A 27,305-nucleotide genomic window follows, 5' to 3' on the forward strand; every position below is an offset into this window, starting at 1 on the left:
AATGGTAGCTCTAATTTCAACTGTTTGAGGAACCTCCATCCTGTTTTCCAGAGTGGCTGCAACCAGCTTGCATTCCCACCAACAGTGTAGGAGGGTTCCCCTTTCTCCGCATCCTCGCCAACATCTGTCGTTTCTTGACTTGTTAATTTTAGCCATTCTGACTGGTGTGAGGTGGTATCTCATTGAGGTTTTGATTTGGATTTCCTTGATGCTGAGTGACATTGAGCACTTTTTCATGTGTCTGTTGGTCATTTGGATGTCTTCTTTGCAGAAATATCTATTCATGTCTTCTGCCCATTTCTTGATTGGATTATTTGTTCTTTGGGTGTTGAGTTATATAGGTTCTTTATAGACTTTGGATATAGCCCTTTATCTGATACGTCATTGGCAAATATCTTCTCCCATTCTGTCAGCTGTCTTTTGGTTTTGTTGACTGTTTCTTTTGCTGTGCAAAAGCTTTTTATCTTTTTTTTTAATTTTGTCCCAATAGTTCATTTTTGCCCTTGCTTCCCTTGCCTTTGGTGATGTTTCTAGGAAGAAGTTGCTGTGGCTGAGGTTGAAGAGGTTGCTGCCTGTGTTCTCCTTTAGGATTTTGATGGACTCCTGTCTCACATTTAGGTCTTTCATCCATTTTGAGTCTATTTTTCTGTGTGGTGTAAGGAAATGGTCCAGTTTCATTCTTCTGCATGTGGCTGTCCAATTTACCCAACACCATTTGTTGAAGAGACTGTCTTTTTTCCACTGGACATTCCTTCCTGCTTTGTCAAAGATTAGTTGACCATAGAGTTGAGGGTCCATTTCTGGGCTCTCGATTCTCTCCCATTGATCTATGTGTCTGTTTTTGTGCCAGTACCATACTATCTTGATGATGACAGCTTTGTAATAAAGCTTAAAGTCCGGAATTGTGATGCCGCCAGCTTTGCTTTTCTTTTTCAACATTCCTCTGGCTATTCAGGGTCTTTTCTGGTTCCATTACAAATTTTAGGATTATTTGTTCCATTTCTTTGAAAAAGGTTGATGGTATTTTTTAAAAAATTTTTTTATTGTTATGTTAATCACCATACATCATTAGATTTTGATGTAGGGTTCCATGATTCATTGTTTGTGCATAACATACAGTGCTCCATGCAGAATGTGCCCTCTTTAATACCCATCACCAGGCTAACCCATCCCTCAACCTTCCTCCCCTCTAGAACCCTCAGTTTGTTTTTCAGAGTCCATCTTCTCTCATGGTTCATCTCCCCCTCCGACTTACTCGCCTTCATTCTTCCCCTCCTGCTATCTTCTTCTTTTGCTTTTTCCTTAACATATGTTGCATTATTTGTTTCAGAAGTACAGATCTGTGATTCAACAGTCTTGCACAATTCACAGCGCTCACAATAGCACATACCCTCCCCAATGTCTATCACCCAGCCACCCCATCCCTCCCACCCCCCACCACTCCAGCAACCCTCAGTTTGTTTCCTGAGATTAAGAATTCCTCCTATCAGTGAGGTCATATGATACATGTCTTTCTCTGATTGACTTATTACACTCAGCATAACACCCTCCAGTTCCATCCACGTCATTGCAAATGGCAAGATCTCATTCCTTTTTATGGCTGCATAATATTCCATTTTATATATATACCACTTCTTCTTTATCCATTCATCTGTTGATGGACATCTTGGCTCTTTCCAAAGTTTGGCTATTGTGGACATTGCTGCTATAAACATTGGGGTGCACGTACCCCTTCGGATGCCTATATTTGTATCTTTGTGGTAAATACCCAGCAGAGCAATTGCTGGATCGTATGGTAGCTCTATTTTCAACTGTTTGAGGAACCTCCATACTGTTTTCCAGAGTGGTTGCACCAGCTTGCATTCCCACCAACAATGTAGGAGGGTTCCCCTTTCTCCGCATCCCCGCCAACATCTGTTGTTTCCTGACTTCTTAATTTTAGCCATTCTGACTGGTGTGAGGTGGTATCTCATTGAGGTTTTGATTTGAATTTCCCTGATGCCGAGCGATGTTGAGCACTTTTTCATGTGTCTGTTGGCCATTTGGATGTCTTCTTTGCAGAAATGTCTGTTCCTGTCTTCTGCCCATTTCTTGATTGGATTATTTGTTCTTTGGGTGTTGAGTTGGTAAGTTCTTTATAGATTTTGGATGCTAGCCCTTTATCTGGTATGTCATTTGCAAATATTTTCTACCATTCTGTCGGTTGTCTTTTGGTTTTGTGGACTGTTTCTTTTGCTGTGCAAAAGCTTTTGATCTTGATGAAATCCCAATAGTTCATTTTTGCCCTTGCTTCCCTTGCCTTTGGCGATGTTTCTAGGAAGAAGTTGCTGTGGCTGAGGTCGAAGAGGTTGCTACCTGTGTTCTCCTTTAGGATTTTGATGGACTCCTGTCTCACGTTTAGGTCTTTCAACCATTTGGAGTCTATTTTTGTGTGTGGTGTAAGGAAATGTTCCAGTCATTCTTCTGCATGTGGCTGTCCAATTTTCCCAACACCATTTGTTGAAGAGACTGTCTTTTTTCCATTGGACATTCTTTCCTGCTTTGTCAAAGATAAGTTGACCATAGAGTTGAGGGTCCATTTCTGGGCTCTCTATTCTGTTCCACTGATCTATGTGTCTGTTTTTGTGCCAGTACCATACTGTCTTGATGATGACAGCTTTGTAATAGAGCTGGAAGTCCGGAATTGTGATGCCGCCAGCTTTGCTTTTCTTTTTCAAGATTCCTCTGGCTATTTGGGGTCTCTTCTGGTTCCATACAAATTTTAGGATTATTTGTTCCATCTTGAAAAAAGTGGAGGGTATTTTGATGGGGATTGCATTGAATGTGTAGATTGCTCTAGGTAGCATTGACATCTTCACAATGTTTGTTCTTCCAAACCATAAGCATGGAACGTTTTTCCATTTCTTTGTGTTTCTTCAATTTCTTTCATGAGTATTTTATAGTTTTCTGAGTACAGATCCTTTGCCTCTTTGGTTAAATTTATTCCTAGGTATCTTATGGTTTTGGGTGCAATTGTGAATGGGATCGACTCCTTGATTTGTTTCTCTTCTGTCTTGTTGTTGGTGTATAGGAATGCCACTGATTTCTGTGCATTGATTTTATATCCTGCTAATTTACTGAATTCCCGTATGAGTTCTAGCAGTTTTGGGGTGGAGTCTCTTGGGTTTTCCACATACAGTATCATATCATCTGCAAAGAGTGAGAGTTTGACTTCCTCTTTGCTGATTTGGATGCCTTTGATTTCTTTTTGTTGTCTGATTGCTGTGGCTAGGACTTCTAATACTATGTTGAAGAGCAGTGGTGATAGTGGACATCCCTGCCGCGTTCCTGACCTTAGGGGAAAAGCTGAGAGCTTTTCCCCATTGAGAATGATATTCGCTGTAGGTTTTTCATAGATGGCTTTTATGATATTGAGGTATGTACCCTCTATCCCTATACTCTGAAGAGTTTTGATCAAGAAAGGATGCTGTACTTTGTCAAATGCTTTTTTGCATCTGTTGAGAGGATCATATGGTTCTTGTTCTTTCTTTTATTAATGTATTGTATCACGTTGATTGATTTGCAGATGTTGAATCAACCTTGCAGCCCAGGGATAAATCCCACTTGGTCATGGTGAATAATCCTTTTAATGTACTGTTGGATCCTATTGGCTAGTATTTGGTGAGAATTTTTGCATCCATGTTCATCAAGGATATTGGTCTATAATTCTCCTTTTTGATGGGGTCTTTGTCTGGTTTTGGGATCAAGGTAATGGTGGCCTCATAAAATGAATTTGGAAGTTTTCCTTCCATTTCTATTTTTTGGAACAGTTTCAGGAGAATAGGTATTAATTCTTCTTTTAATGTCTAATAGAATTCCCCTGAGAAGCCATCTGGCCCTGGGCTTTTGTTTTTTGGGAGATTTTTGATGACTGCTTCAATTTCCTTAGTGGTTATAGGTCTGTTCATGTTTTCTATTTCTTCCTGGTTCAGTTTTGGTAGTTGATACATCTCTAGGAATGCACCCATTTCTTCCAGGTTATCTCATTTGCTGGCATAGAGTTGCTCATAATATGTTCTTATAATTGTTTGTATTTCTTTGGTGTTGGTTGTGATCTCTCCTCTTTCATTCAGGATTTTGTTGATTTGGGTCATTTCTCTTTTCTTTTTGATAAGTCTGGCCAGGGGTTTATCAATCTTGTTAATTCTTTCAAAGAACCAGCTCCTAGTTTCGTTGATCTGTTCTACTGTTCTTTGGTTTCCCTTTCATTGATTTCTGCTCGGATCTTTATTATTTCTCTTCTCCTGCTGGGTCTAGGCTTTATTTACTGTTCTTTCTCCAGCTCCTTTAGGTGTAGGGTTAGGTTGTGTATTTGAGACCTTTCTTGTTTCTTGAGAAAGGCTTGTATTGCTATATACTTTCCTCTCAGGACTGCCTTTGCTGTATCCCAAAGATTTTGAACAGTTGTGTTTTCATTTTCATTTGTTTCCATGAATTTTTTTAATTCTTCTTTAATTTCCTGGTTGACCCATTCATTCTTTAGTAGGATGCTCTTTAGCCTCCATGGATTTGAATTTTTTCTGACTTTCCTCCTGTGATTGAGTTCTAGTTTCAAAGCATTGTGGTCTGAAAATATGCAGGGAATGATCCCAATCTTTTGGTACTGGTTGAGACCTGATTTGTGACCTCGGATGTGATCAATTCTGGAGAATGTTCCATGGGCACTAGAGAAGAATGTGTATTCCATTGCTTTGGGTTGGAATGTTCTGAATATGTCTGTGAAGTCCATTTGGTCCAGTGTGTCTATTAAACTCTTTATTTCCTTGTTGATCTTTTGCTTAAATGATCTGTCCATTTCAGTCGGGGGTGTTAAAGTCCCCCACTATCACTGTATTGTTGTCAATGTGTTTCTTTGCTTTTGTTATTAATTGCCTTATATAATTGGCTGCTCCCATGTTAGGGGCATAGATATTTACAATGGTTAGATCTTCTTGTTGGATAGACCCTTTAAGTAGGTTATAGTGTCCTTCCTCATCTCTTATTACAGTCTTTGTTTTAAAATCTAATTTGTCTGATATAAGGATTGCCACCCCAGCTTTCTTTTGGTGTCCATTAGCATGGTAAATGGTTTTCCACCCCCTCACTTTCAATCTGGGGGTGTCTTTGGGTCTAAAATGAGTCTCTTGCAGACAGCATATTGATGGGTCTTGTTTTTTAATCCAATCTGATAGCCTGTGTCTTTTGATTGGGGCATTTAGCCCATTTATATTCAGGGTAACTATTGAAAGGTATGAATTTAGCGCCATTGTATTGCCTGTAAGGTGCCTGTTATTGTATATTGTCTGTGTTCCTTTCTGGTCTATGTTACTTTTAGGCTCTCTCTTTGCTTAGAGGACCCCTTTCAATATTTCTTGTAGGGCTGGTTTCGTGTTTGCAAATTCCTTTAGTTTTTGTTTGTCCTGGAAGCTTTTTATCTCTCCTTCTATTTTCAATGACAGCCTAGCTGGATATAGTATTCTTGTCTGCATATTTTTCTCGTTTAGTGCTCTGAAGATATTGTGCCAGTCCTTTCTGGCCTGCCAGGTCTCTGTGGATAGGTCTGTTGCCAATCTAATGTTTCTACCATTGTAGGTTACATGTCTCTTCTCCCGAGCTGTTTTCAGGATTTTCTCTTTGTCCCTGAGACTCGTAAGTTTTACTATCAGATGTCAGAGTGTTGACCTATTTTTACTGATTTTGAGAGGGGTGCTCTGTGTCTCCTGGATTTTGATGCCTGTTTCCTTCCCCACATTAGGGAAGTTCTCTGCTATTATTTGCTCCAATATACCTTCTGCCCCTCTCTCTCTTTCTTCTTCTTCTGGGATCCCAATTATTCTAATGTTGTTTCATCTTATTGTATCGCTTATCTCTCAAATTCTGCCCTCATGATCTTGTAGTTTTTTCTCTTTTTCTCAGCCTCTTTATTTTCCATCATTTGGTCTTCTATATTGCTGATTCTCTCTTCTGCCTCATTTATCCTAGCAGTTAGTGCCCCCATTTTTGATTGCACCTCATTAATAGCCTTTTTGATTTTGACTTGGTTAGATTTTGGTTCTTTTATTTCTCCAGAAAGGGTTTCTCTAATAACTTCCAGGTTTTTTCAAGCCCAGCTAGTATCTTTAAAATCATGATTCTGAACTCTAGATCTGACATCATACTAATGTCCGTATTGAGTAGGTCCTTGGCTGACGGTACTACCTCTTGTTCTTTTTGCTGAGGTGACTTTTTTTGTCTTGTCATTTTGTCCAGAGGAGAATTGATGAATGAGAGAACAAAATGCTAACAGATTAACAATGTCCCCAGCAAATATACTGTATACCAATCAGAAAAGACCTGAAACCAGGGGAAAAGAAAGGGAAAGAAAGAAAAAAGAAAGAGAAAAAAAAACAAAAAAAAAGATAAAAACAAAAACAGAACAGTACAAAGAAACAGAATATGATCAAATGTGATCAGGCTAGTGCATAGATCAGTGCCAAACACTAGATTTTGGGTGTATTTTGGTCTGTTAGAAAAAAGTGCCTCCTAAAATTTCAAAGGAAGAAAGACTTATAGATACAAAAGAAGGGTTGATATAATGAAGGGATGGAAGATGACTGTAAAGATGAAAATTATAAAAGATTTTATAAAAGGAATTGATAAGATAAGAGGTTGTTTGAAAAAAGAAAGAAGATTTAAAAAAAAAAGAATGTGATCAGGCAGGAGACTAGAACAAAGCCATACACTAGTGATTTAGGGTATATTTTGATCTGTTAGAAGAAACTGTATCTCAAAATTTTAAAAAGAGAAGAACTTATATATATATGCCAAAAATAAGGGTAACTACTAGGAAGGGATAAAATATGATTCTAAAAATGAAAAATAAAAAATGTTTTTTTTTTAAAGGGATTGATAAGATGTTGGTTGAAAAAGGGAAAAAGAAAAATTAAAAAAAAACAGTTAAAAAATTAACTTTGAAAAACTAATGAGTCATGGTAAAAAAAAGCCATGATTTCTATGTGCAGTATTCCCCTAGCGCTGGAGTTCTCCCGTTCTCCTTGATCAGTAAACTTGGTATTGGCTTGCGGGCTGTTCGTGCTGATCTTCTGGGGGAGGGGCCTGTTGCCGTGGTCCCCAAATATCTTTGCCAGAGGCGGAATTGCCCCGACCTTGTTGGCTCGGCCTAAGCAAGCTGCTCGGGTTTGCTCTCAGGAGCTTTTGTTCCCTGCAAGCTCTCGGTACAGCTTTGGGGGACCACAGTGAAAATGGTGGCCTCCCAATCTCCGCCCGGAGGAGCTGAGAACTCGGGGCCCTGCTCCTCAGTGAGCCCCCAGAGAAAAGCAGTCACTCCCGTGTCCCCGGTCTCTGGCAGCACTCCGTGCTCACCCGGCCTGTGACCGAGCGTTTCCATCTCTGGCACCCGACCCCGTGTGGAGTCTCCAAACCCAGCAGATCCCTGCGGTGCGCTCCCGCGCCGCTCCTCCCAGGGGAGGAAGGGGAGTCTCCCCGGCTCTGCCGCTTGTTGGGTCCCTGCTGGAGGAGCAGTGGCCCGACTGGGCCGCAGATCACACTTTATGGCAACCCCGACCTGAGAGCCTGCTCCTCAGCTCCGTCTCTGCAGCCGGCTTCCCCGCTCTGATCCCTGGGAGCTCTGGCGCACTCAGGCTCCCCCAGTCTTTCTGTGACCACGAGGGTCCTGAGACCACACTGTCCCAGCAAGGGTTCTACCCCCTGCTTAGCCACTGGAGTGACATCCCTCAGCAGAGCAGACTTCTAAAAGTTCCGATTTTGTGCTCCGCTGCTCCATCACTTGCCAGAAGTGGCTGACGGAGGCCCCCTCCCACCATTTATCTTCCTGATATCTCCTCGGATTCACTTCACATGTCCTACCTTCCAGAAAGTGGTTGCTTTTCTGTTCAGAGAGTTGCTGCTATTCTTTTCTTCGATCTCGAGTTCGTAGGTGTTCAGAATGGTTTGATGCCTATCTAGCTGAATTCCTAGATGGAACTAGATGAAATTTAGGTCTCCTACTCCTTTGTCATCTTGTTCTGTCCCAAGCTAAGTTTTAAAAGAGTTCCTCTGTGTTGAGATTAGAGTATAAGGAGAACAAAGGTAAGGCAGGGAGAACAGTGAGCATATATTGAAATAATCTAGGTGGGAGCCGGTGGTGGTTTATACCAGGTTCTTGGGGATGAAGATGGTGAGTAGTATTTGGATTATGGATGAATTTTAAAGATAGAGCCAGCAGTAGAAATCTAGTACAAAAATATGCATTGGAGTGCATGGAGGTGAAATCAGAGAGACTAAAACCCTGTATTTTTTTTTTTTTTATAGCTATGAAAACCATGCTAGAATGATTCCTTTCTTCTGAGAAACCCACCAGAATAGCTTGTGTCAATATGCAAATATAAAACAAGTTCCCCCTCAGTGTTCTGGGGGAAGAATGTAGAAACAGTATATCTGAATCCAAGAATAGGCTCAGCTCTTAAAATGCATAGGATTTTAAGGCCTCTCTTTCCATCTCATGAATATAAGAAGCATAAAGAGCTTAAATTTTCAGGGGTGTGGAGGGACCTGTGTACATGCGAAGTGTGGGGTGATATATTTGGATAGGATAAGATCAAAATTATTATAACAGATCTGATGCACTTGACTGAAGCCAAATGAGGCTGGCAAATGGGAGGGAAGAACTAAGGCCTGTCTTGGAGTGAACTTAATGTTAGATGCAGCATATTTGGACTAATGGTAAGGAGTAAACATCATGACATGAGATTTTGAAAGTAAAAGCTTCATCCAAACCCTAGAAAGTGACTACTACTAGAGCATTCCCTGACTCAGTGGCACTAACCTGGCACTGTGGCATGTCGTGGAAGAAAATGATTACATAAATAGGAAATAAATGAGCTAGCTGGTCTTGAAACATTGTAGTACTTCATTAAGCTTTTGACCATATGTTACATCCAATGAATCGTCTTCTTATTAATAACAAAATTAATAATAACCAAATTAAGCAGACATTTCTTAATGTCACTTTAATTCTCTGGTTAAAAAGTTACATGCTTTGGTGGCACGTGGGTGGTTCAGTCGTTAAGCGTCTGCTTTCAGCTCAGGTCATGATCCCAGGGTTCTGGGATAGAGTCCCGCATCGGGCTCCCTGCTGGGCGGGAAGGCTGCTTCTCCCTCTCCCACTCCCCCTGCTTGTGTTCCTGCTCTCTCTCTGTCAAATAAATAAGATCTTTTTAAAAAAAGTTACATACTTTGGAGGTACATTAATTCTATTAGGGTGTGGAAGTAACACTTATTTCATGAAGTATTAACTAAGGAGTTCATGAGCAGCCTGAAATAATTAGCACCACAATATGTGTGTGTTTGTTTGTTTATTTGTTTTTGCCATGGATTATCTTAAGATCTAGGAAAATTCAGGTTTCTGTATCATGTATTTTGATAGATTTGTGCATGAAAGTATACTAAGAAAATATGACAATCATATTAACAATAGCATTCATAACATTATTTTGTTATTTTATAGCTCCTTCCTAAAATGTAAAAATTTAAAAATCCAGTGCTTATTTAAGGTAAAGTCTTGCGTGATGATTAAGAATTTGGGTCCTGGAATCAGACCTCTCTGTGTTAATTCCTTGATCTCATTTTCTAGCTTGTGATTGGAGCAAATCACCTAACCATTGTGTGTATAATTTCCTCATGGGCAAAAAGAGGATAAAACTTCACAGCCATCTTCAAGGACTGATCTATATCTACATCTATCTATCCATCTATCTACCTATCTAGATTGATTGGTCTATCATCTATCTATCCATCCTAATATTAGTGCTTATTGCATAATAAGAACTAAAAGAAAGTTAGCTATTATTATTCTTAGGAATAATTTCTCCACTTTTGAGTTTTAGATATTTGAACTGTTTACTCATTTATTCATTCAACAAGTATTGGGAACCTACTATATGCCACGCAGTGTGCTAGGCCCTTGGCCTATACCTGTGATTCAAATGGACATAATATTTGAACTCATAGATGTTACAGTATAGGGCATAACATATTTAAAATACTGAAAAAGCAAATGCAAACCTGAAAAGTGAAATAAATAGATTTTTAAAGGTCCATATAGCAGGTCAAATCTAAGCTAGAATAGTTTTTTTGTTGTTTTTCTTAAAATTATATTTGACAAGACTATTTGATTGTATGGGAAATATCCAGGTGAAGAAGGGGGAAGAAGAGTATTCTAGGCACAGGGAATAGCAGGGTCCAAGAATCAGAGGTAAGATTTTTTTTCAGGAAACTAATAAATCCATTATCAGTGGAGGACAAGCAGTAAGGGGAGACTTCCATTGGTGAGGTTGTAGAAGTAGGAAAAGATGAAATTGTGTATAGTTCTATAAGCCATCCTAGAAATCTACAGCTTTACCCTAAGAGCCCGGGGAAGTCACTGTGATGATTTATGGCAAGAGTAACATGATCATATATACATTTAAAAAAAGATTACTCTACATTGAGATAGTGAGGGTGGAGGAAGGCAACTGAGAGTGGTTATAGTGGGATCAACAAGCAGACCATTGTAGCAGTTCATTCACGAGATGATGGTTTAAATGGAGGAAAATGAAAAGAACCAAAATGTCTTTTAAGATGCATGATCAAAGGAATTTGTAGTTATTTGGTTATGGAAAGGAGTGACAAAGAGAGAATAGCCAAGAACAAGACGCAGATTTCTGGGCAAATTGCCTGAGAAGATTGGGGTACCAGTCACCACCTGCAGGTGGTGCAGGGCAGCCTAGAACAGTAGAAGGTGTTGCTTCGCACTGTGAATTGTGAATGTGCTAATGTCAAGTAGGCAGCTGGGTATGTGGTTCAGAATTCAGGAGAGAATTTTGGACTGACGATAGCTATTGTTACACCCCAAAATAGTTAAAGCCCAGTGTAAGGAGGGAGATATCCCCTGTAATAGAGTATTGAGTGAGGAGAGATGGAAGCTTAGGATAAATCTTGAGGAACTTATTGACAGAAAAGGAACAATAAACAAAAATGAAGAATAGTTAGAGAAATAGAAAAAACAAGAGACTTAAAGGGACAGGAAAATTTAGGAAAGAGAGTTTCAAAAAAGAAGAATCAACCAATGGTTCAAATTCTTCCAAAAAGTTAAGCAAAGTTAGAATAAACACTACTGATTGAGTTTTGGAGCAGAGAAGACATTAGTGACTTTTATGAAAGCAGTTTCGGTGGATTTGTGGAAGTTGAAACCAGATTAGAATAGACTGGAAACTAAAAATGGGATGAAAAAATGGAAAACGTGCAGTCAACACCTTGTATCAGTTTGGCTGCTGTGTGGAGAGATAGAATACTAGTTGGATTAGTGGGTCAAAGGAAAGACGCTTTTGTTTTGTTTTATACATTTTTTAAGATGGGGCCATATAAGCATTCTTAAAAGCAGATGAAGTGGAGGTTAAAAACATAGTTGTGATACAGTGGAGAGACAGATTAAATGTACAAGGTTCAGAGAAGGGAGAAAGAACTGGAATCTAGAGAATAAATGAGAGGATTGGCCTTGGAAAGGATGAAGGGCAATTTTTTTCTTTGAATCAGGAGAAAGGAAGTATGGGTATAACTGTACTTTGGATTACATCTTTGGTGGTGAACATTGGAAGAAATCACATATCTGCAGAGGATATGAGGCAAAATGAAGGATTTTATTTTCAAACATATTAGAGAAGGTTTAATGTCATTATGGGGAATGAGGAAGAAGCAGCTTAGGTAAACTGAGTCATGGAAAATTTTGAAAGCCCAACTGAAGAATATTAAATTTTTTTATATCAACTTGTGTAATTGATATTACTTCACCTAAATTATAGCATGGAGAATGTATATAGCGGATTCATCTGGGGTTAGGGATTTGGCATTTATTTATGGACAAAGGAATTTTAGGAAAAAGTATAATGGACAACAAGGATCAAATCAAAATAGATGGGAGAAATATAAAGATATCGGTAGATAAATAGGTAGAGACAGGGTAGACACGATGATAGGACAATGGTTTGAAACTCAGCAGTGTGTGTATATATATATATATATATATATATATATATATATATATATATATTTAGAGTGTAATTACAGTAGCAGAGTGACATATCCAGAATTTTAGGAGACTGTGGTCAGCGAGATTTCTGAAGTAGTTTAATGTGATTGTTTGGTTTATTCTGTGGTAAAAGAAATGTGTGGTTGAAATGGACTGGAGGAAAATGCTATTTCAGATGTAATAGAATTTCAGATATAATATTGAAAATGTGGAATTCAAAAATAATAATACAGTTTGGCCAGAGAGTAACAATGTTGAGCTGGATGCCAAGGTTATTAAAAAAGAAGTAAAAATGACTGAGAAATTGGTAGATACTACAGAGGGTGAGGAGGATTGAAGAACTGACATGATGTGAGCCACAAATGAGCAGGGGTAATAGTCTGAAAGTAGTATGAGGGAACAGGGAAGACACTGACACATGGACACAACTCTGTATAATTACATATGGTCTGGGAAGTAATGTGTGGCCTTTACTTGACAAAACTACCAGGGATATGGTGTTCTCAGAGAATAACAGAGTTACACGTCAGGTCAGTAGATGTAGAGGACACTGAAACTCTTAAAAATATACAGGAGATTGTGAATCAAGAGATATACGAGCTGAACTACTTTTGAAGTTTTTGCATGGGATAATGGTCAAATATTTTTATGTGGGGAAGAAGTATAGAAGATCATCAAGGGAAGAGTATGAGAGAGAATACAACACTGTGGGGGCTTAGTTTTTGGTGCTTACCAGAGAAAATCGGGACATAAGATGATAACTGCTGATCCTCTCATCTCCCTGAGGAAGGTGGGACTCTCACTTCCCCACTTTGAAATAAGACATGGTGTCAGTTGTGTTGGCTAAGGAATTTTTTTTTCGTGTAGTCTTTTACTTATTTTTTAGCTTAGAGTATTTAAGCAATTAGTTTTTTCATTTATTTAATGTTGTTGAAGTATAATTTACATACAGTAAAATTCACCCATGTTAAATACAATTTTATGAGTTTGAAAATGTATCCATGTTACCACCACTACACTGGTTATTTTTTTTTTTTAAAGATTTTATTTATTTATTTGACAGAGAGAGACACAGTGAGAGCAGGAACACAAGCAGGGGGAGTGGGAGAGGGAGAAGCAGCCTTCCTGACGAGCAGGGAGCCCGATGTGGGACTCGATCCCAGGATCCTGGGATCATGACCTGAGCCGAAGGCAGACGCTTAACGACTGAGCCACCCAGACGCCCCACTACACTGGTTATTGAACTTTTCCTTCACCCAAACAAGTTCTCTGTGTCCCTTTGCTTTCAGTGTACCCACCCACTGTCCTAATCAACAACAGATCTAGATTTGTTACTGTAGATTACTTTTGCCTTTTCCAGAACTTCCTATAAAAGAAATACTAGAATATGTACTCTGTTTCTGAATTCTTTTGCTCAGTATAACATCTTTGAGATTTATCCATGTGCTTTCATGTCTTGGTAATTCATTCCTTTTTGTGGATAAGTAGTACTCATTGTATAAATATACCAAAATCTGCTTACCTATTCACCCATGATGCAGATTTGGGTTGTGTTGAATTTGGAGCTATTATGAATAAAGGTGATATAGGACATTTGAGTATAAGTCCTTGTGTGGACACATTTATTTGTCTTGAATATTGTATGTTTATCTTTATATGTGTCTTTACTTTCAAAAACTGGCCAAACTGGATATACAATTTTATATTACCACCAGAAATTTATAAAAGTTTAATTTATCCATATTATGACCAATATTTGGTGTTTTAAAAATTTTAGTCATACTAGTAGCTGGTGGTATTGGCTAATAATACTGAGTATCCTCTGATGTATTTACTGGATATTCATATATCTTCTTTTGTGAAAAGTCTCTTCAAGTCTTTTGCCCAGCTTTTAAAAATTTTTTAAAATTAAAAAAAGTTTTTTTAATGTTTTTTTTATTTTATTTTTTCAGACATAGTGTTCAATAATTTATCAGGTTGCGTATAACACCCAGTACTCATCACATCATGCACCCTTCTTAATGCCCATCACCCAATTACCCCATCCCCCCACACTCCTTCCCTCCAGCAACCCTCAGTTTGTTCCTTATAGTTAAGAGACTCATGGTTTTTCTCCCTCTCTGATGACTTCCCATTCAGTTTCGCTCCTTTCCCCTATGATCCCCTGTGCTGTTTCCTATATTCCACATATGAGTGAAACCAAATGATAATTGTCTTTCTCTGGATTGACTTATTTTGCTCAGCATAATACCCTCCAGTTCCATCCATTAACGTTTTTATTTTAATTCCAGCTAACAATATGGTGTTATGTTAGTTTCACATGTACAATATAGTGATTAAAAAAAGGTTTTTATTGAGTTGTAAGGGTTCTTTATGTGTTCTGGATACAAGTCCTTTGTCATATATGCTTATACTCACACACATACACATACATAAACGCACACATACACAATTTTCTCCTAGTTTTCTTTTCATTTTCTTAATGGTGTCTTCTGAGGAGTAGATTTTAAATTTTTGTGAATTCCAATTTGTCATTTTTTTATGGTTTGTCCTTTTTGTTTCATATCTAGGACATCTTCGCTTATCCTTAGATAATGAAATTTCTCTTCTATTTTTGTTTTAAAAGTTTATAATGTTAGCATTTATATTTTAGTCTATGATCCATCTCAAGTTAATTTTTGAGAAGTACGTGAAATATCAAAACTTGTTTTCTCCCTCCATATGGATATCTAGTTGTTTAACACCACTTGTTGAAAATACTATCTTTCCTCACTTAATATTTTGGCATCTTTGTGAAAATCAATTCATTTTATGTGTTTGGTTATTTAAGGGTTCTCCCTTCTCCTGCATTGGTCTAGATATACTTACAGGTAATGTAAGTCTTCCAACTTTTTCTCTTTCAAAATTGTTTTGCTATTCTAAATCCTTTGCATTTCTATATTAATGTTAAAATCAGCTTATCAATTTCTTTAAAAAAAGTTGGAATTTTGATTGGGTTTGAGTTGAATCTACAAATAAATTTGAGAATTAACACCTTAACAATATTGAGTCTTCCAATACACTAAAATGGCATATCTCCATTTCTTTCTTTCCTTTTTACTTTGTCTCAGAAATTTTTTCTAGTTTTTAGTGTATAGGTTCGTTACTTATTTTGCTAGATATATCCCTTAATGTTTCATATTTTTGTTGTTTAAAAGTATTGTCTTTAAAATTTACTTTGTAATTGTTTATTGCAGTTAATTACTTTTAATTGGTGGTCATATTAAACTAATATTTTTTGAGCATCACTATATGCATTCACTTGCTTTATCTTGGAATTATCATGATGAGGGGTTTGTTGAACAAACTCAAGTGAGCATATTTACTCTGTAGGTGATGACTAGAAAGATAAAATGTGATTAGGCTGGGGAAGAAAAATTGAGAATGAAGTAGAAGAGATGTGTTATAGCATCTATGTTCATAAAATATTAAATTGTCAGTGGATATGAGTACAGATGGTGCCTTACTTATGATAATGTTTGACTTATGATTTTTTGACTTTCCAGTGGTGTGAAAGCAGTACACATTCAGTTGAAACCACACTTTGAATTTTGAATTTGACCTTTTCCTGGGCTAGTGATATGAGGCACGACACTCTCTGGTGATGCTGGGTGGGACAGCAAGCTAAAGCTTCCTCAGCCATGTGGTCATGAGGGTAAACAACTAATACACTTACAACCATTCTGTACATATATAACCATTCTGTTTTTTGCTTTGAGCACGGTATTCAATCAGTTCCATGAGATAGTCAACACTTTGTCATAAAATAGGTTTTGTGTTAGATAACTTTGGCCAACAGTAGGAGAATGTAAATGTTCTGAGCACATTTAAGGTAGCCAAGCTAAACTATGATGTTTGGTAGGTTAGTGTATTAGATGCATTTCAGCTTTTGATATTTTCAACTTACGATAGGTTTATTGGGACATAACCTCATCATAAGTCGTGGAAGATCTGTATTTTTCAAAATTAGCTTTTTAATTATTTATAATAATGATGATACCTAGGTTTGGTTTTTGTGTGGTTTTTTTTTTTTTTTTGCCCTTTCTTTCTTTCTTCTCTTTCTTTCTTTCTTTCTTCTTTCTTTCTTCTTTCTTTTTCTTTCTTTCTTTTGGAAAATATCACCACAATTTGAGGCATCTCAATTCCAAATAACCATTTCATTGCTAAATGTAAAAAAATAAGAAGTAGGCTGATAATATATAAATTGTCCATTCCCCTTTTAGGTGCCATCTATTATTTATTCAGAAAGCAATCCTTAATCTGGGAGCCGAGCCAATAAATTGATTTCATTTTCATGACTTATAACAGTTTTGGATAAGAACCATTGTTATAACTTTGTAAAATTGGGTAACTGTTTCCTGACAACCTACAGGAAAAAATATGATTTCCTATAATAAAACACTGAACTTCATCCAATTCAGAGAAATATGCTGAATTCATAAACAAAATTAAATCCTCTAATGTAGAATGAATATAGATATTATGGCCACTGGAATTGTTCTTAAACTTGAGCTGCTATTACTTATGCAAAATGTCTAAGGAAGATGAATGGCTCATTGTTGAACCCATTGAACAAAAAGCTTTGATTTCCAACAGTGATTTTAATCAGGACTCATTATATGATTTAGAATAAGATACTTAAAAAGTCCATGCTGCTGTTTCATCATCAGTGTACTAGAAGGAAAAATACACTTTTTCCCTGTTCTTGAGCTCATCAAGTTGTAACGAATAATACTGCTAGTGTACCCTACTAATATAAATGCAAAAATGTAATAATATAAAAATTATTTAAATCTAAGCATCAGTTAGATAAATTAATCCTAAAATGAAGTAGGGCTATACAGGATTAAACATTTTTAAATGCTGTATATGTCAAAATACATGTTTCATCTTTCCCAATGCAACACTTTCCATCCAGGTAGGCTTACTGTTAAGAACAGAGGAAGGCAGCATTTTGAATATGAAGTGAAACCATAGTTATTAGATCCAAGAGCTAGGAGTCTTTATTTAATGATTATAAATTGAAAGCTAATCTGACCATAAAATCTTGAGATACTAGGAAGGACATCTTGATTTGTCTATAACCAAGAGTCTTATGTATGGAGACAGATAATTTTTTATTTGGAGTTGTCAATCTTATTCCATTATGGCATGGAATATGTGCAGTTTTCACAATCCTTTGCACATTTTAATGTTTGATATCTAAGGAAGGCATGATATCAAGTGACATATATACTCATTTCTTTATTTACATTTTTAAAGAAGAAATAGAAACTGTCCTAGGTTCTAAGGATAGAAAGATTGGTTAGAAACACCAAGGAGTTCACGATCTGTCAGAGAAGAAAAACATATGAAAATGTATAATAAAATACTAACTTGATAGGACATTAGTTCTGATGTATGTGGTGTTTTTGAATGAAGTCATTTTAGAGAGATGCATTCTCTAAAAATAGCATAAAGACTAAAAGCATTTTTGAAATATTTTTGGAAAAATTCTGTTACAGAAGCTTTTGCTACTTCATTCTTGGATCAAAATGGTTGTCTTGGGCTTTTCTTTAACATTTTTAGAAGATAATTTATTGACTTTTGACATTTGAAAAAATCATATCTGCATCTTAAAATATATTATCCCTAATGCAAGAGATTTCCAGGAATAAGTATCCAGAATGGGTTGAGAAAAGTAGAGTAGCCAAATTTACTCACCCATTCCTCTCCTGAATCCAAAGCTCGGACACACTAACATAGAGTCTAATTTTTATGTTAATCTTTCATTCCTCCTTTCATATATTCATCTGATAAATGTTTATTAAGTGCTTACTATATGCAGGGAATGTGCTGAACATTGGACTGGCAGTGATGAATGAAATTTATTTCTTCCTTGTGGAAAAAATAATAACAGATGACACATAAGCCTAAGACTGATGTGGGGCTTCATACTTCTTCATAAATTCAAGACAGCTAGGCCCAGGGTGCTAATCCAACCTGAGTTTCCACACCTGTTACTGTCAGAAATGCTGGAAAAGTAGAGAAAGAATGGAAAATCCGCCCCTGTGCTTTCTCCATGCCCTAGTGTGTCTTCTGGCAAGGAGAATCATAAAAGTGAGTGGAGAAGGAAAATAAACCAAGGAGCAGATCTTGCCTTTAGGCACAGAACTGACCCAGGCTAGTAAAATGTGGCACATAAAATATGGAGAATGCACAATGGAATGAATGATCGGAAAATGAAATAAAGGGAAAAGTATAAAACATGGTCAAATAATAGAAATATAAATGAAACATAATAAATACATATCTGAGAGTAGAAAAGTAATATTTGTCCTTGCATAAAATAAATGATAGATTGCAAATTAGTGGCCAGATAATACATGCTAGAGAAACTCTGGGTGAGAAATTCATTTAAGCTGACATAATTAAGTGATGCTTCAAAAAATGTTATTATCTGAGCTAGATCTAGAAAGGCAAGTTACTTCATATAGCACTTAACAAACACTTGCTAAAAATCTGTCATTTGGCTGCAGTGAGACTCTTGGACTTTCTTGTAAAATGGGAAGTTGGATTGAGTGTACTTTTTCAGTCTGAACCACTCACTGCATGCTTTAATTTTAAGGGTAAAGAGGTAAACTCTTAGGTGGCTGGAATAGAGGAAAAATGTGACAGGCAGAATGATGGTTCCCAAAGATTTCTGTGTACTAATATTGGAACCCATGAATGTGTCATCGTACATAGCAAAAGGGACTTTGCAGTTGTGATTAAGCTAAGGACCTTGAGATGAGGTGATTGTTCTGGATTATTCAGGTGAACTCAATCTGATTACATGGGTACTTAAAATTGGAGACACTACCTTAGGATGGTAAGAAAGGGGGAGATATGACAATGGAAAAATGGTCAGAAAAATGTAATGTTGCTGGCTTTGAACATGACAGGAGGAGACCAAGGAATATGGGTGACTTTTAAAAACTGGAAAAGTAACACAGCCCAATAACATCTAGATTTTAGCCCAGTGAGACCAGTGTTGGACTTCTAACCTATGGAACTGGAAGATGAGAAATTCATATTGTTCTAAGTGCTAAATTTGTGGTAATTTTTGTATCAGCAATAGGAAACTAATGTAAGAGTGTTTATGTAAAGGTTACAGTAGGTCAATGATACAGAGGGGAAAAATATCAAATGTTTTTGATGAACAAAGATAAGAAGTTGGTAAGAAATTTGGCTGAGATGTGAGTGTATATAGAGCAATAACAAGAGATGAATCAGTACAAATGGGTTGAGTTAAATTATTGAGGGCCTTGAAACTTAGGCAAAACAGTTTTATTTATTTATTTGATTATTTTTCATTTGGTGAAATTAGAATAGGAAGTTATCAAAAATTCTTGAGCAGTGTATAAGTTTAAAGGAGGGATGCCTGGGTGGCTCAGTCGGTTAAGCATCTGCCTTCAGCTCAGGTCATGATCCCATGGTCCTGCATCAGGCTCCTTGCTCAGCCGGGGAACCTGCTTCTGCCTCTGCCTGCCGCTCCCCCTGCTCGTGCTCTCTCTCTCTCTGACAAATAAGTAAATAAAATCTTTAAAAAAAATTTAAAGGAGAAAGTATATAGTATAAATACTTTGCATTTTAATAAATCATTAAAACAAATCATAAAAGTCAAAACATTCTTATAAAATTAATAATATAGTATGCATATTTAAAGAACTATATTCTGAGTATTTCACAAGAGATTAAATTCTTTTTTATAATTTTAAAATAAGATTGACTCCAGGGTGCCTGGGTGGCTCAGTGGTTAAGCATCTGCCTTCGGCTCAGGTCAAGATCCCAGGGTCCTGGGATCGAGTCCCGCATCGGGCTCCCTGCTCAGTGGGGAGTCTGCTTCTCCCTCTCCCTCTGCCTCTCCCCCTGCTTGCTCTCTCTTTGTCTCTCTTGCAAATGAATAAATAAAACCTTTAAAAAAAAAAGATTGACTCCAGCAAACTGTCATTATTTAAATAAAAACATTACCATGTGCATATACAACCTACATGATTCCTTGAATATCAACAGTAACAATGAAATAGTAATCCTTTTGTTAATAGTCCTGAGTTTATGTAGTTTTATGGCATCTTGCAGAAAGTTTCATTTAATTAAAAAAAATGAGTATCTTCTAGGGACTAACTTTAGGAACAAAGATACTTTTTGCAGAAAATTTTATTGAGAACAGATTTTAACATTGCTATCATGGACACATTAACTACTGGGTAAAGTTAGCCTTATAGAAGAAAGATGAGTTTATTAGAATTGTCAAACTCCTAATGAGTTAATGAAATCCTCAAATCCTGCTGGCTGTATTAATGAAAAGACTCAAATGCAAAATCTCTGTGGGAAGTTGTAATCTATGCCTCGTTTAAGAAGTGGCTAACCAGTGCAACTTTATAGCTGAGTATATTTAAATGGGCTTTTCTTAAGGAAACAGGAGGAGAAGGTGAGGGACAAGGAGGAGAGGAAGGAGAAGAAAACAGGATTTCTAAGAACGTTCCTATTTACAAAAGTATAAATTAACTTTAAAAGACCTGATTTATAGTTAAGTGAGCTCTTCTTTAAGGGTCTGTGTTATTTTGGGCCTGAGGAAAATGGGATGGAACAAACCCTTTTCTCTGCTTTGGAAAGAAAGGGGATCTGCTGTTTCATTTCTTCTTTGGGCAATTCATTGTAACACCACACATGGTAACAGTCCACAGAGGCACAAAACAGGTTAAGTGGACATTTAGTAAGATACTTCAAATCTATAACTCAGGAATTGGCTGCTTAAAAGGTATTCACTTTAAAATTAGTTTTAATTTTGGCTTTTAAATAAAATCTAGATAATGTTATTAGATTTCACATTCACCAGAACAATAAACATTTAAGACATTTTGGCAATATCATGTGCTGGTGAGGTTATGGAATCAAGAGGACCCTTATATATTGGTAGTGGTTGTATAAATTGATACAGCAAGTTTTGAGAATGATTTGGCAATATCTGGTTAAGTTGATCAGGATCCAGCGTTCCACTTCTAAGTGCTGTATTTACTTCAGAAAAACTGTTGCATATGTGCAGAAGAAAATATGCACAAGGGTATTCAATGCGACATTGTTGTTTGTAGAAAAAAAACTAGAAAAAACCCCTAAATATCCATTATTAGAAGTGGATAATTTTACATTCAGCAGTCACAATAAATAAAGAAAATAAAGAGAAGAATATTGAAAGAAAAAGGCAAACTCTTAAGAACTCATACAATACGATGCCTGTTATTAAAAATTTGAAACACATAAGAATAATATATGTTGTATGTAGACATTCACAACATATCATATATTTGTATGTGAAAAGTATAAAAACTTGGACGAAAGGATACATTTCAGTTTGTCCAGGATCCAGTGGGGATGGCACAGAATAGATTGAATTAGGCTACAAAAAAAGGACTTTGATCAAAACTTCACTATTTTATGTCTTTCCACAGTTACTCGAAGAAAATGTGAAAGCATGTTTGTTTAATCTGAGAGTGGGAACAAGGTATTTGTTAGATTACTTTTTTGTACTTTCTGTATTTTCAAATAATTGAAAAATAAAGGATCATATTTTATTTCACCATATATACTCATCATCTCATGAATAATCTGGTAGTGGTTTTAATTTGGGTTGTTTTATGTGGTTCCATTAATTCTATTTCAGTCTCAGATCATATTTTTCATTTCAGGCAGCTGGCCTATATTCTTCCTTAGACTGTGTTCTTATAGCACAAGGGTCTCTCTAGTACTATCATATATTTGATGATCCATTTACAAAGTTCTTTCTCAGAGATTTTCAAAATATGTCTGGAACTATACCCAGCAATATTTCTATTAGTTTTTTTTTCAAGATTAAATTGACTGCCCCACATATGATTCATTAAACACAAGCTCTGGAAAAATAAGGTCACCATGAAAAAAATGTAACTTTATTCTGGACTGGCTAATCTGATTGATGGAGATAAATATGTGCCATTTCTGAGAAGAAGACTAGCTTGTCATTAGAGATGATCTTAATCATTGATACCAAGGGATTCTAATGGGGGCGGCATTGTTCTTTTCCTCTTCATTCTTGGGAGAGAAAGTTGACCCCTTAGCTTGCTTCATTACCATTCTTCACAATAAATCATTGGCCCATTATGGACAGCCATTTAGAGAGCAATAATAATAATAATAGTTAACATTTAAAGAGCTTTTATTATTTGCAGTGCTGTAATCAGCACTTTACATGGATTATCTCATACCATTTTAACAACTTATAAGGAAGAAGCTATTATTATTTACCTTTATAGATGCAGGAACTAAGGCTTATAGGGGCCCATGAAATCTCAAAGAAAATAAAAACTCTAGGTCACTGACAGCATAATCCTAAATTAAATTATAAGCACAAAGTATTTCATTTTAAGTTTGGTAAATGTCTTAGCAAAGAAAGTCTATCCTGTGGCAAAGAAATCTGGAAAAAAGTGGGAAATGCTGTTTGCTGGTGAAAGGAAAAGAAGAGCTATGGATATGTGGTTGGGGTCAAGAAACACATGGAAACTTCCATCAAAGGGAAGCAAGTTCTATTCTTTCTTGATAATATTGGGAGATAAGTCCCACACAGTTGGTGTATTTTTCTTCTTTGTTTTCTATATAGCTTGAGGGTACCCGTGGAAGAAATCAAATCCTAAATAACCAGAAGCAAGACAACAATATCAGAAGGAAAATGGTAGACCAGGGATAGGTTTAGTATGTGCATAGCATCTGTAAAAGGTAGTCTGGGGGAGATGCACATGGATGACTATTCAGGAAGGGTGTGGGGCTGGCTGGTAGTGCATGGAGGCAGCACAGGCATACAGAGGAATGCTCAGAAAGTTAGGTAAGTTGGGGCGCCTGGGTGACTCAGTCGGTTAAGCATCTGACTCTTGGTTTCGGCTCAGGTCATGATCTCAGGGTCGTGAGATGGAGCCCCGGGCGCTCTGCTCAGTGCAGAGTCTGCTTGAGATTCCTCCCTCACCTTTTTTGCTGCTCCCCTACCTTCAGCATGCACGCGGGCACTTTCTCTCTCTCTCAAATAAGTAAAATCTTTAAAAAAAAAAAACAAAAAGAAAGATAAGTTAATACTAAGTGACATGCTGCAGGAGTCTTTTATGCAAGCAAGGAGAAGAAAAGGATTTCAGATAGAGTGAACAAATTTCATAGACTGAGGTAATTTGGAAATTCTCAATGTTCACATGAAGCTTGCATTTTTAACATTGCATAACGGTTAAAGCAGGGCAGTCCAATAGAAACTTCTCTCTAGCCCAGGCCCAACTGGAACAGGCTTACGTGAAAAAAGGATTTTTTTTCGTTAAACTTTTATATGTTTATACCCATTGTACCCTCAGTCTTTTCTCTCTTGACCTCAACTTTCCCTCCTCCTCTCCATTTACACTTCCTTTCCTCTCCTCCAGAAACCGGAATTTACCATCCATAAATGATCCCGTACAACTTTCTCATTCTACACTGTTCTGCCCTTGCTTGAGTACTTTTTTGCTCCTAATTTTAAAATTGATCTTTTTTTCTTTTAGCTCTTTATCTGCCCGCCATTTCTTCCTTTGTTCGCATTTTTACCTGCATGCCTTCATTTACTTTTTTAGACCCTCACTTTGCCCTTCCTACTCTGCTCGCTGTCTAGGGAGACTGACCTACACGGATAATATAACGAGAGGCCCTCTTGTCCTCTAGTAGCTTACTGCAAGGAGACTGCTGCAAGAGATCAGAGGGTGGCGAGAAGAAAGCTCAATGCGTTCAGTCCTCTGCTTTCCCCTGCGGAATCCCTTCCCGTCGGCTCTGTCCCTTGGCCGCAGGTCAGAGCTCCCACCCTAGCAGTCCTCCCTGGAGGACTCTTGCTTTGGCTTCCCGAAACCATACTCCCTTCCTCAGTTTTGGTCTAGGAAGAGTAATGGTTCAGATTTTCTAGCCTGGACTCTGGCCATATCTTTTATGATTTCTTTATACCCTGCCCACCCACACCTTGGTAAATACTTCGTGTATTATACAACTACCCCAGTTTGAGTGTGTCATCTGTTTTCTGTTGGGACCCTGACCAAACCAGCCATTTTAAGGCACTTTTCCTTTATTTCACACTTTCCTGGTTTAGTTGGTCCTAAACACCCATTTATCTATCTATCTATCTATCTATCTATCTATCTATCTATCTATCTGTCTATCACCTATCATCTACCTATCAATCAATCTATCTATCATCTATCTATCTATATCTTATAATTGCCTGTTTTAATCTTTATTCTATTAAAGAGCTTGTAGATTAAAAATATTTCAAGAATGAAGTAGTCTGGTATCATCCTTGCCATCTACTAGCCATGTGGTCATAAGCAAAACATTTATTTCCTCTGAACCTTACTTTTTTATTATTTTTTTCTTTTTCTTCTAGAAAATGAGGAGAGTTATATTAGATGATCTCTAAGATTATCTTCTGGTTTTACGATTCTACAATTTCATAAAATAAGCAATATATAATTTTTCAGTCTCATCGATGGCTTAACTCTGGCCCTTGCTTTATTGTGACTTTATATGAAGACTTTTCTTTATGAAAATATCATCACTTTTTATATGTAAAAATTTAAAAAGAAGAAAATAAGCCTAAATGGGTTCAAGATATAAAAATACCAATATAAAAACAAAAAATAAATAGCTTTCATAACTACGTAGCTTTGAATTTGAAATTTAAACAGTATAATTCTATCCAAAACTAGAAGCAAAAGAAGAAAGTTAAGTGCAGGCAGTTATTTATTTAATGCACGTTGATTATATGTACTTTGAACCTTCAGATTGGATGAGTACAATTTATATTTTCGGGCATGGGATATGGGAAGAACAGTTTCTTTAAAATTTATCTATAGAAGATTTAGCTGGCAGTTGAACTTTTCCATTTCATTTGCCTGTTATCTCTTTAGACGTGAAGAGATAGTTTTTTGAAATATGTGATATTCTAAAAGGGGCAAAGAGACACTCTACATTGAATGGTCAGATCTCAAGGAATATTTTATCCATATTTAGCTTTGGATAGAAGATTGAACAATTTTAAGATGGAATTTTGGCCACTGTTTCATTGGACTTGATATTAAAATACCAAATCATAATATGATAGAAATATTTCCAAATAACATTTGTATTATGTATTTTTTTTTTTAGCTGGAAGGTATTTTCTTCCAAAGAAGTCAAGCAAGTACACCTGTGTTATTAAAGTTTTTACTTTGATAGCCCCAGAAAAGAAAAAAAACTGTACATAGTGTACAATATTTAAATTCCATACTTGAGACAGACCCATGCCGCCATGCAATTGGCCACAGAATTCAGTTTCTGTCACGGAATTTGCCCTGTGGAGATCACCGTGCAGCTCCACTCTCATGTGGCTGACAGAGAAGCGAGCAGGAGTTTTACATTTGCTTTGCCTTGGCTCTGGCTTAGGAAAATTGCTCAGGCAATTGCTTTTTGTAGCATGTAATGCTGTTAGTTCCTTCTCCACTGCTAATAGCCTCCCACCCCCAAGCAGACCACAAAAAGAATGGAAGAAAGAAAAACCACTACATCTCCTAACCCTATTGACCCATGTATCAACAGAGGGGGGTAGCTTTTCAGTCCTGCTTCCTCACACTGTGTGGATTCCAGGACTCCAGTGTGGAACCGTTTACTCAGTGCTGAGCCAGGTATTTCCCAGCGTTGTGCCAACATTCTTCTTCTAATTCAAATAGATTATAAGTTTCAGGAAGAAATAAAGCGAAACTTTAGAAAAGTTAGGAGAAGGAAGGGAGATTCTGAATGCACACTTATGCATTTCATGGAATGTTTATTATGCTAAACATGTGAATATGTATATTTTATGTTTTTAAGGATTGAAACAGAACAAGATTCTGCTACTAGATTCAAGCTAGCAAAGTGACATTAAAATTTGATCAGCTTCTTGGTGGTCTATGTAGTATTTACAATAATCTTTTCTCGTTTTTGGTGACATGGTCACCGCATCTGGTGGAGATCAGCATATCATGCCCTCCCACAGTGCGGGTGACACAGGTGGCTCTGCAGGCTGAGAACATATATATATATTTTTTTAATGGCTTAGAGCTTTTTTTTTTTCATAAGCAAAGATTATTTACTGTAAAGGTGATACCCTTTGGAAGAGATTCAGAGAAATACCATGGAATGGATTTACTTTTATATGTAATGTATTAATTTTTAAATATACATTAAAGCAGTACATTCAGTAGAACAGAAAGAAAAAGCAATTTATTCACCAGTACTAAATTCACTTCTTAATGGGCACATTGTTAAGAGATAAGAAATAGAAAAAAAGTCGTGTCTACTTAGATAGTTTTCACATAGACAATGGGGTTAGAGAGATTAAGTTTTTCCTTAAAGAAATAAAGACAATACATGGAGGTTGCTTATTTTTATTGTTCACAGCAAGTCGGACTGCTCATTTAATGGAACTCAGTAATAAAGTTCAGTTTTCTTGTCTATCAGACCAATTTGTTGTTTTTTTTTTCTTTTCTCCCCCCTCGGACTTGGCCTTATGGAATGGTAATCTCTCAAGATTTTGTGGAGATGGAACAAAAAAGAAGTGTTAAGACTTTTCTACCTCAATCAGCTGATTAATCTTATAGAATAACAAAAATTTGAATTTACCTTGATAATCTGGAACCAAGTCAGTGCCTGAACAGGCCCTTAAAACTATTATTACCACAAAGAAAAGCACCTTATCCACTTTATTTTATATGAAATAAAACACTCTATTAATGTTCCATACAGGGCGACAGTCTAAATTCTTATCTCCCAAAATGTATATGTTCAAGGTTGCCCAATGTAAGAGGGTTTCCTGTGAACTAGGAGCTGCCAATATACTGTATCAGAGGCTTCTATTCCATCATTAAAATATGCCAAACTGTTCCCCTCAAAGATTTGAGCACCTACCAAGTTAACAGGAGGATTCCTTTTTTGTTTTATTGTTTTGGTGGATTCATTATCAGAACAAGTTTTCATTAGCAAATATATAAATTTATCATAACTTCAGACCCCTGAAAGTGATTCAGAATAAATCAGCCATGATCATTACTGCCAACTGAGACCATTGGAAAGGGGCCCTGGAATAGTGTAATTAGTTGCCATTACGTGGCTGTAAGCCTGC

At 36.8% G+C, this 27,305-nt stretch overlaps 1 protein-coding gene across 5 annotated transcripts in view; it reads left to right on the forward strand.

The window, feature by feature from the left end:
- CSNK2A2IP (casein kinase 2 subunit alpha' interacting protein) overlaps window positions 1–27,305 on the forward strand; it is a 119,119-nt gene that overhangs the window by 37,407 nt on the left and 54,407 nt on the right. Inside the window, exon 1 of one of the 5 annotated variants that reach the window (XM_073892234.1) lies at window positions 21,601–21,644. The exons of the other annotated variants lie outside the window; for them this stretch is intronic. The gene's annotated coding sequence lies outside the window, so the exon portion shown is untranslated. Of the gene's footprint in view, window positions 1–21,600; window positions 21,645–27,305 lie in introns of those variants that run through there. 5 annotated transcript variants of the gene reach the window in all.

This window comes from Callorhinus ursinus, unplaced genomic scaffold (genome assembly GCF_003265705.2).
Source record: "Callorhinus ursinus isolate GAN/ISIS: 27379988/994484 unplaced genomic scaffold, GSC_fseal_2.0 scaffold1, whole genome shotgun sequence".
NCBI lineage: Eukaryota > Metazoa > Chordata > Mammalia > Carnivora > Otariidae > Callorhinus > Callorhinus ursinus.